Here is a 10,816-nt window from a genome sequence, read left to right as displayed (position 1 = left end):
CCTTTTCTCCCTCCTCACCCCATATCCAGCTTTTCTGAGCCCTCCCTGCCTGCTTCCCCATCCTCCAGCCCTGCAAGCACTTTTCAGCTTTGTCTCTTCCTCCTACACTGCCCCAAGGTGATTCAGCCCCCTGCTCTTTATTCAGAGCCACTTTTGGCAGTGCCTGTGTTATTTATTCCCTCCTGTCCCCAAAGAATTGTCCCTCTGCTGCCTCCTCTGACAGGGTTAAGCCTTTTCCTCTGTGAAATAAAGGAGCCTCTTTTCCTGTCCTGGGAAAATAACGCTGATGGCACCAGGAAAAAGTGGCAGTAGATCAGATCAAGCCATGATACACAGAACTTAAAATGGGCTTCAAGGCAGGGAAAAGCTGCCAGAATTCAAGGAGCACTTGGAGAAGGCTCTCAGGCACAGGGGATGGGTTTTAGGGGGTCCTGTGCAGGGCCAGGAGTTGGATTGGATGATCTTTGTGGGTCCCTTCTGTGACCGTGTTCACAGGGATCTTAGGATGAGGGAAGGGAGGAAGATCTGACTCCATGTTTCAGAAGGCTGATTTATTATTTTATGATATATATTATATTAAAACTATACTAAAAGAATAGAAGGAAAAGGCTCTCATCAGAAGGCTTAGCTAAGAATAGGAAATAAAAGGAATGATAACAAAGGTTTGTGGCTCGGACAGAGAGTCTGAGCCAGCTCAATGTGATTGGCCATTAATTAGAAACAACCAACATGGGCAATCACAGCTGCACCTGTTGCATTCCACAGCAGCAGATAATCAATGTTTCCATTTTGTTCCTGAGGCCTCCCAGCTTCTCAGGAGGAAAAAATCCTAAAGAAAAGATTTTCCATAAAAGATGTCTGCGACATGGTGGCTCTGTAGGATCTCAGGAAAATCTCACCAAAAAATCCCACAGAACTCCAAACTGAGCACTGCAATGCTCCAGTACAGACCAGTCTGGTTCCACAAGAGCACAAAACATCCACCACCTGCTCCTCAGAGCTTCTGTGGCTGCTGGGGCTGTACCACAGCACCACTACACCCCAGCAGCTTGCAGGAAAAATATTGTCCAGTTTGCTGCCTTCTCCTTTGGAATAATCCCACAGCTGGGTCCTGACACTGCTGTTAAATGGCCTGGACAGCAGCACTACTAAAACCAAAATATAAAAGCCAGGAGAGAGACTGGGAGAAATATGTGCAGGGAACAGTCTATTAATACCTGCCTACATTGCCAGTGCCTTTAATCAGAACTAATAATCCCTCACTGTCAGCAGCATTTCCATTCACCCTCTAATTTTAAATAATTATTATAATAAAGATTCTATTACCAAACGCTGGAAACAGTGTCCTTGTCACTAAAACTGTGGCTGGTAATTGAAAAACAAACCAGCAGAGGATCTCTCAGGCACAAACCCCAAAGAAAGGGAGCATTAAGCACCAGGCTGCAGAGCTCTTTCCTTGTCATAACCCATTAGGGGTTTCATTACACATCCTGCTGGAGGTGGGGATGCAGGAACAGCCAGGTCCGGGAAGGGAAGACCTAAAGGGGCAGAAATTCCAGGGAAATCAGGTTTGTGTCAACATTGTTCTGCTGGAATAAAACACCTGGCAGGAGGATTGGCCTTGGCTCCTGTGGGGAGGAAATCCCACATCAGCACCAGCCACATCTGAGTGTGTTCTGTACATTGATTTTTTTTCTCTCTTTTCATTCATCCCACCTTGTGCAGGAAAATCCTGGAATCACAAACTGCTTTGCATTGGAAGGGAGCTTAAAAACCACCCAGGTCCATCCCCACCTCCCACTGTCCCATGGTCCCATCCCCATCCAACCTGCCCCTGCAAATTCTCTTCAAACAATCCTACAAACCCCACAGAAATCCTATAGAAATCCTTTTCCTTTGAAGCCAGTGCAGCTGCAGGGTTCCTGTGCTGGAATCTCCATTGCAGTAGACTCTAATGAAGCCATGCAGGAGGAGAAGCCATTATTTCACTGGTCAATTAATCAATTTCCCAATTAGGCAGCCCACTGATGGGTGTGGGGGCAGCCCAGGGCAGTGCAGGATGAGCTCCAGGCCTGCTCCACCTTTGCTGTTTGGTTCTCAGGGCAGCATCTCCGTGAGGATGCTGATTTACCTGGGGAAAGGAATATTTTACAATGCTGAACCAGCAGAGCTGCAGTGGTTTGCCTCTCTCCCTGTTCGTAGAAGCCTGGATGAAAATGAACCCAATTAAATACGCAAAAACAATACTCTGACATAAATGTGATTAATTAGAAACTGGAAAAATATCAGGGGAAAGAGAGCAGTGGCTGAAATTTACTCTCTACACTGGCACAGGGTGCCCAGAGCAGCTGTGGCTGCCCCTGGATCCCTGGCAGTGCCCAAGGCCAGCTTGGACAGGGCTTGGAACACCCTGGGACAGTGGGAGGTGTCCCAGGGGTGGCACTGGGTGGGCTTTGAGGTCCCTTCCAACCCAAACCCTCCTGCAATTCTACAAAAATCAAAATTTTGTCATTAAAAATAACAGCAGAGCCACATTTCCAACCGGTCCTACTCTCACAGCACAGCAGCCTCATCCCAACATCAAGCAGCTTCATTCCTCTCCTTTGGAACAACTCTGGAGCCCAGAGAAGACAAATTTCCCTTGAAAACAGAAAAGAATTTGGGACAAGAACCCCGAAATCCCAGCTCAGTTTCTTTGCAGCCTCCCCACGACCCCAGCCCTGTTTCATAAGAGCTGCTCTTTATGTGCCACCAGCTGCTTCTCCTCTGCCTTTTTACTGTCCTTGAAAGTGGAAGCTCCGAGCTTTGGCTTGAAATTTATTATTGATAATAAAATAAATAAGCAATCATTGCAAAAAGCCCTAAAACACTTTCATGCTTAATTTAAATGCACCGATATAACATTTGGAATAATCTCATGAATAGATGCAAGGGACTAAGATCACACGCACAAAAAAAAATCAGCAAATTATCCAGTTGCCAACACAACTTCCCGATAATAAAAGGCAGCTCAGGACAATTTACCATTGTTTAACCAAATTTATTTATCTGCACATAATAGCAGCACAGCCCTGGGGGAAGCAGTTGGGGGGAAATAATTGGGAGTTGATTTATTTTGTATTTGTTGGCTTGAAATTGGAAGAGAAAATAAAAAGGTGGAATATTGTAGAGAGAGAGAAAAAAACCACAGCAAAAAAAAAAAATCATTCCAGAATAATTAAATCTCTTTAGAGGGAGGCAGTTTACAGCTTCAAGGTGCCCACCTAGCTGGGGAGCCAATATTCCCATTCCTTCAATGGAAAAATCCATTCTTTTCTTCAATAAATCCATTCTTTTCTTCAATAAATACATGGTTGCCAGTGAAAATCCCCAATTTTTATGGGAAGGCTATTTTCCTGTGAAAATGCCAACTCGATGTGGAAATAACAGAGCGAGCCTTGCTAGTGAGGAGTTTGAAAAGGTTAAAGAAAGTCTGAAAGATGTTTGGGAAACACAGGGAAAATAAAATGCAAAAATGCGAGGAGAACACCCAGAATTTTCCCCCCTGCCAGGCTCATTCTGGAGGAGAGGCTTGAATTGGCAAGAAAACAAAATATCTGGGGAGAATAACAAAAAACCTCATTATTTATCAGAGATTTGATGCATTCCCAGAGCTGCCTGGAAGGGAGGCAGAGGGAACACCGAGGTGTGGAGCTCTGGAATCCTTCAATCCCAGATTTTGGCAGGATGGAAGGTTCCAGAGGGTCACCAAGGCAGAATCTCACCTGGGAGCTCCCAAACCCTGCACACGCCGTGGTGTTGAACCACATTTCTCAGGGAGAGTCCAAGATCACTGCAGGGTTTTATTTTTCCAGACCCAGACTAAGTTTAGGCTGAGCAAGACTCTGCAGGAGTCCCAGCAGAGCAGAAGGCAAAGATCTCGTTTGGCAAGGTGCAAACAGGGTGACAGCAGCAGAGGGAGACAAAAATGTGACCTGGAAATTTGGGATTGGAATTTCTCCTGAGCTCCTTCCCGCCTGTCCTTGCATCCAAGCTGAAGGGATGCTGCCAGGAGGGACCAGGGCAGGACAATCCCTCACCCACCTGGGACATCTGGACCCTCCAAAATCCCCATGGGCACAACCAAGCAGCACTCTGGGAGAAGCATTTTCCTTTGTGTCAAAAAGAATCATCTTAAAATTCTACATTTCTCTTAAATCACACTTGAAACATGAAATATTTTGCTGGAGCCTTGCCCTGTTGGTCATGCAGAGATTCCAACCCAGAGGGAAGTTTCTTTCCCCAATTTCCCTGTCCCTGCTGACCTTTTCTCTATCCCAGCAAAGCCAGAGGAGACCTCTCCAACCCCTTCACCTCCCTGAGACATCACTTCTGCCACCCAGACTTGCCTTTAGGAGCTCTGAGCTGTAAATCTTTGCTGTTTTTCCTCCTTTTTTACTCATTTAACATATTTACACACTATTTACAGTCAACCTTATGGATCCAGGTAGCCACAGGCCACCTCAAGCAAACGCAACCTGAGAGATCCCTTTGTGCTGCAAATTGTGCTGCTCTTTCCACTCCCCTGGAGCCCAGCGGGAACAAGGTGCCAAATTCTCCCAAGGATTCTCCACTCTACGTGTGAAAATTGAAATTTCCTCACATTACACCCAATCTGAGCTCGTTCTTTGGCAAAAATGGGAGGAAGCATCTCCTCTCCTGGAGGCTGAAATGGCAATTAAGGACTTAATTTGTAGATGGCTTCTCACGTTGCCTGGGAATAATTATTCCACTAGATGGACCCAAGAGCATTGCCAGTGTCCTGTGCCCCCTGGGAAAGGTCTGAGCAAGGAGACATCAATTACTCATCACAGTCCTTCAAGGCAGGATTGCACATCCCCAGATGGAAATCTCATTACAGCTCCTTCCTTTGTCCCACATCACCACCAAATCCACGGGGAAACAGTTTCCTTGGCTTCTTTGCTTTAATTAAGAGTGTGTGTAACAGCAATTTATTTAAATAAAGTTACAGCAATCCAGCAGAGCTCTGCTCCACTTCCACAGCCAGTGCTGGGCCTTCCCGCCTCTCCTCTGCACATTATTGACTGTGAGAGTGCCAAAAAATGGGGGGAAAAGGGATGGATTTGCTAGCAAACGGTGCCATCTGTCACCCTGGCCACTTTTCCTGGAGGATGTGTGTCCATCAGGCCAGGCCAGCAGCCCCTCCTGCTCTCCCAGTTGGTGTTTGTGCTCCCCAGCCCGTGCAGCAGTTACAGATGGCCTGGCTCTTCAATATTTTATCAGCCTCTGCCATGCCCCCAAATCCCCAAAGCAGCCTCGTTTCTGCCTCCCTCAATCTGCAGGAATGGAAAGTTTACCCAGAGTGAATTTTGGCCAAGCCAGAGTCCTCGGGTGAACTCACCTCACTCTGCAGCAGCAGAGCATCCTCAGCTCCCTCTGCCTTCAAACAGAGATGGGATGAAAGGATTCTGCTCTCAGAGGACCCAGCTGAGCTCAACTCATCCCTGGCAGTGCCACAGAGCTGCTGAAGCTCTGCCAGATCTCCTCATGGACAGATCCTGGTGCATCCCTGAGCCCAGCAAGGGAAGGAGTGTGTGATGGTGTTCACAGGGGTTTTTGGATGAGGGACGAGATGGAGATCTGACTCCATGTTTCAGAAGGCTTGATTTATTATTTTATGACATATATTACATTAAAACTATACTAAAAGAATAGAAGGAAAGGTTTCATCAGAAGGCTGGCTAAGAATAGAATAGAAAGGAATGAATAACAAAAGCTTGTGTCTTGGACTCTCCATCCAAGCCAGCTCACTGTGATTGGCCATTAATTAGAAACATCCAATCACAGATGCACCTGTTGCATTCCACAGCAGCAGATAATAATTGTTTACATTTTGTTCCTGAGGTTCCCCGATTTTTGGGGTCATTTTTGGGGAATCCCCAAATCCCAAATTTTAGCGTTTGGTGAAAATCGGAGCCGCTTTTTGCTCCGCGCGCATGCGCGGGGCGGGCCTAAACAATGACGTAATGCATTACCCGTAGTAGGCGTGTCCTCTCAATGACGCAATTCATTATTCTGAGAAGGCGTGGCTTCACAATGACGTAATTCATTAACCGAAATAGGCGTGGCTTCTTAATGATGTAATTGATTATACAGAACGGGCGTTTTCCCTCCCAGCTTCTCAGGAGGAAAAATCCTAAAGAAAGGATTTTTCATGAAAAGATGTCTGCGACAGGAGGGCTCCCAGGAGGATTGGTGGCCTGGCTGCCAGCCTCACTCCAAAGGGTTCCCAGTGTCCTGGAGTGCCCCTGGAAAAGCAGCAGCCTCAGAGATTGCACATCACTGCAGCTCCTGCCTGACCCTCTGTCCTGAGCAAGAGGTAAAATATTTATCATTAACCACATAGAAATTAAAAACAGCTTTAATATCCAGGCTGGGTCTGGCCAAGGGAAGCTGGGCTGTCACAGCCCTGGCACTGCTGGTGTGGAATCCCAGCATCATTTAGGCTGGAAAAGACTAAAAAGATGGATGGATGGATGGATGGATGAATGGATGGATGGATGGATGGATGGATGGATGGATGGATGGATGGATGGATGGATGGATGGATGGATGGACCTCAAGAATGTCCAGTTTATTGCCTGGAACAGCCTCCAAACCCAGGCTCTGGAGAGGAAACACTGAGGACTTCTTGTGTTTCTGCAACACCGGAGTTGCTCCAAGGAAATTGTGAGGGATGTTCTCACCCAAGGATTCCTCTGTCCAGCTCACAAACTCAACACACCATTCCAAATTTGGTCCCAGGCCCAGCTGCAGCTCCCTAACCAAACCCCCACCACGAGGAAGGTGCTCTTCACCCGGGGGGAAATTCATGGCTTTGGGCACACTGAAGCCAATTATCCCTTTATTCATTTTCACCTGTTTCTCCTGCTAATCCCTGGGCCTTTCCGTTCAATTAGCACCCTCTCCACATGGGATGAGGAACAGGCCTTGGCAGCAGAGATTTAACCCTTCCCAAGGCAGAAAATATGGAATGAAACCCTGGGCAAGGAAACGTCCTGGTTCTGGGGGCACCTCCTTGCTCACGGCATTGCTGCCTTGGCTGCAGAGCAGCTTCACTTCCAGCTCAAGGAAATGCTGATTTTCCTACAGATTTATTCCCTTCCTCAAGGAAATGCTGATTTTCCTACAGATTCACTCCCCTGCTCAGCTGACAGGAGCAATTACCTGTTTTGCTTTCTCAGATTTGTATTACGGCAAACAGATGTTTTGGGAATCGCTGCACCACCCAGATTTTCCTGAGATGACTGGGAAAGAAAGGAATTGGGGGTTTTGGGCTTTTTTTTTCTTTGTGTATTTTGATCCTAACAGTTTAAGGTTCTGCATCGTGGCTGCTGATAAATGGTAGTTCAGTCACCCCCCATAACTCAGTCTCCTGCAATAATTGTCCCTGATCTTGGGAAACAGGAAAAAGATTGGAAAAATACAATTCCTAATTAATTACAAATTCCTAGGTAATTACAAATTACAAAGATTGCAAAAATACAATTCCAAGTAATTCCTAGGGATGGATCCCCATGGCATCTTAGGATTCCCAGGGCACCCCAAATGACCAAATCTTTAGATGTAATTTACATAAATGTACCTATGCAGCAGCTTTGTCTCTTCAGCTGGATGTTGAACTGACCAGAGCCACAAACACAGCACAAAGCAGCAGAATTCCCTGGTTCCCCTTGCCAGCTCCTGGAAATCGCTGTTGATTTGTGCATTTGCAAAGTCTGCCGTGCTGAAGTTTCCACTGGCTCCCACTCAGGTGGCTCCCAAGGGCACTCATTGGGATTCCCAGCGTGGCACAGCAATCTGAGCCCCTGGGCAGGCTCAGCAGGCTCCATTTGCATTCCAGAGTGGCTCCACTCATCAGATTTTGCCTGGGATAATTATCCAGAATCTAGAACTGCTCAACGAGTGGGTGCCATGGCCCAGGGAAAAAAAAAAAAAAATCAAAATCCCCAGCTGGAGATGCAGCAGTGTGGCTGATTTCTCCAAGTTTTATTATAATCCTCCATCAGACTCTCTAATGATGATCCCAGTGCTGCCTGGGTTTGCACTCCTGGAATATATTAATGTCAGCTGCTCTGCCCCATTCCAGGCATTAAAAGCCCTGCTGGATTTGAGCTGTAATCCTTGAAAAGTGTAATCCAAGCAGGGCTGGTACATGTGTGCATAACTGGCCAAAAAACCAGATTAAAGCAGCAGCATCTGCCTCGGAGCAGCCTTTGGAATTCCCGTGCTGCTCAGGGCGAGGAAATGAAACCATGCACTGGTTTAATTTTCATTTCTAACGCAAATCCTCGTTTCTCATCTTCCCCCTGAGTTTTGGGGATGATTAGAGGGAATGTTTTGGGCTTTGTCTCCCCTTCCCAGCACACAGTTACTCACTCACACTCCTGGGCTTGCCCACATGAATCCCTCTCCCCATCCCTGCTCTTGCAGTGAAATCCAGCAAAAATCAGGGATTGTTTGCACTTCCACATCCTCCCAGCTTTAGGGTGGCAGCAGGAAGGACATGTGAGAGGTGCCTGGAGCCTGCAGGACCGAGCAGAACAGCTTTCAATTATCCCAGGAATGAAAATAGCATCATCCTGCAGGGCTGCCAGCAAGGACAGCTCCCCAAAGCTCTGGGTTCCCTCTCCTGCTTGTCCTGCCCACATCCAAACCACCTTGGCTGCAGGGAAACAGGGATGGGAGAGGACAAACTCCTGGAAACAGAAGGAATTTGCAGCTTTTGAGGTTTGCTGGACCTGGGCAGTGCTGGCTGTACCTCTCAGAGCGGGTGCCAGCCCCTGATGGGATGGGGAGCTCACCTGGGGAGGTGACAGGGATGGTGTCCCTCCACCTGGGGAGGGGACAGGGATCGTGTCCCTCCACCTGGAGAGGTGACAGGGATTGTGTCCCTCCACTCTGGGATGTGACAGGGATCGTGTCCCTCCACCTTGGGAGGTGACAGGGATCGTGTCTCTCCATCTTGGGAGGGGACAGGGATGGTGTCCCTCCACCTGGGGAGGTGACAGGGATCGTGTCCCTCCACCTTGGGAGGTGACAGGGATCGTGTCCCTCCACCTGGAGAGGTGACATGGATTGTGTCCCTCCACCTTGGGAGATGACAGGGATTGTGTCCCTCCACCTGGGGAGGTGACAGGGATCGTGTCCCTCCACTTGGGGAGGTGACAGAGATCGTGTCCCTCCACCTTGGGAGATGACAGAGATTGTGTCCCTCCACCTGGGGAGGTGACAGGGATCGTGTCCCTCCACCCTGGAAGGGAACAGGGATGGTGTCCCTCCACCTGGGGAGGTGACAGAGATCGTGTCCCTGCACCTGGGGAGGTGACAGGGATCGTGTCCTTCCACCTGGGGAGGTGACAGGGATTGTGTCCCTCCACTCTGGGAAGCAGCACACAGCTCACCTGGGGAGTGACAGGGATCGTGTCCCTCCACCCTGGAAGGGAACAGGGATCGTGTCCCCCCACCTCAGGAGGTGACAGGGATTGTGTCCCTGCCTCAGGTTTTGCCTCTCCCAGCTCAGATGTGCAGAGCTGGAGCCCTGGAGCGAGGCTGCGCTGCTCGCCTGTCTGAGCACGCCGTGCCCAAGCCCAGTCCCTGTCACAGCGGTGGGACAAGGACCCCATTTGCACATCCTCATCACAATCGCTCCTTGTCTTTCCCCCCCTGCTCCTCCCAGCACCCTCATTTGCAATTTTGCCGTGTTTCTGCTCTGCCTGCCCGGCCCATAAATCACATCAGCGAGAGAGGCGAGCTGGGCTGACAGGAGACATCAGCAATAAGTCAGACAAGAGAAGGGGAACCATGGCAGCAGCAAACAGGAGAGGGCTGCAATAACAGCATCTATTTTATTTATCTGCCATCTCAAAGTTCTCACTGTCTGTGGCTCAGTGCTCTGTGCCAGGGGACAGGAGGGACAGCTGAAGGTAATAGGAGCTGACCTGAGCTGCTGTGGAGAGCTTAAAGAAAAGACAGCCAGGAAAGAACCCAAAATATTCTCACTAACATGCGTCTGCTGCTTTGTTTTTCTGAGATCTTCCAGGGGTGACACTCACAGCACTGCTGGATCTGTCCCTCCTTTTGTTATTTATACCTGGCACGGGGTTCTTGGCTCACCTGGTGTTATTTGCACAGCTCAAGAGGGTGTAAAATGCCACCTCCACCATCGGGAGTGCCTGGCACTGGTTTTGGCAGGGAAAAAAACCCACCCAAAACGCCATGGGATCCCAAATCTTCCTGGAAGGATGTTCCATGTGCTGTCCTGGACGTGCTGATCCCACTCCCCGCCCTTCCCCAGGCTGTGCTGCTGTTTGCCAAAGTGGGACGGGACCTTCTAAATATAGACCTTTCCTAATGGCTGCGAGGGGGGAAAAATATCCTGGATCCATTTATCTTTACAAGGGAGCACCGTGGGGACTTCATAATTAAACTGTGCACATCCAGTTGCTATGGAGCTTTTCCCAGTCCTGTATCCATCAGCCAGAGGAAAATGGGTCAGTGTAGCTCTCTGCAGGCACCAGGTCCCAGATCTGGTTCCTCCCTTGCAGAACTGGCCCTGAGCTGGTGGTGTTGGTGTTGGTGGCCTTGGTTTGCACCCACAGCCAGGTGAGGCTGAGCCAGAACCTCCCAGGGGAGTTTTGGAGCTCTCACCTCACACCTGGAGCATGGCCAAGCCCTTGGAAGTCTCCACCAGGTGACAGCAATGGCCTTGCAGGGACATGTTGGAAAATCCAGATTTATTTTTCATTCCAGCTGA

This window comes from Zonotrichia albicollis, chromosome 21 (genome assembly GCF_047830755.1).
Source record: "Zonotrichia albicollis isolate bZonAlb1 chromosome 21, bZonAlb1.hap1, whole genome shotgun sequence".
NCBI classification, from domain to species: Eukaryota; Metazoa; Chordata; class Aves; order Passeriformes; family Passerellidae; genus Zonotrichia; species Zonotrichia albicollis.
Note: the sequence above shows the minus strand (reverse complement) of the source record.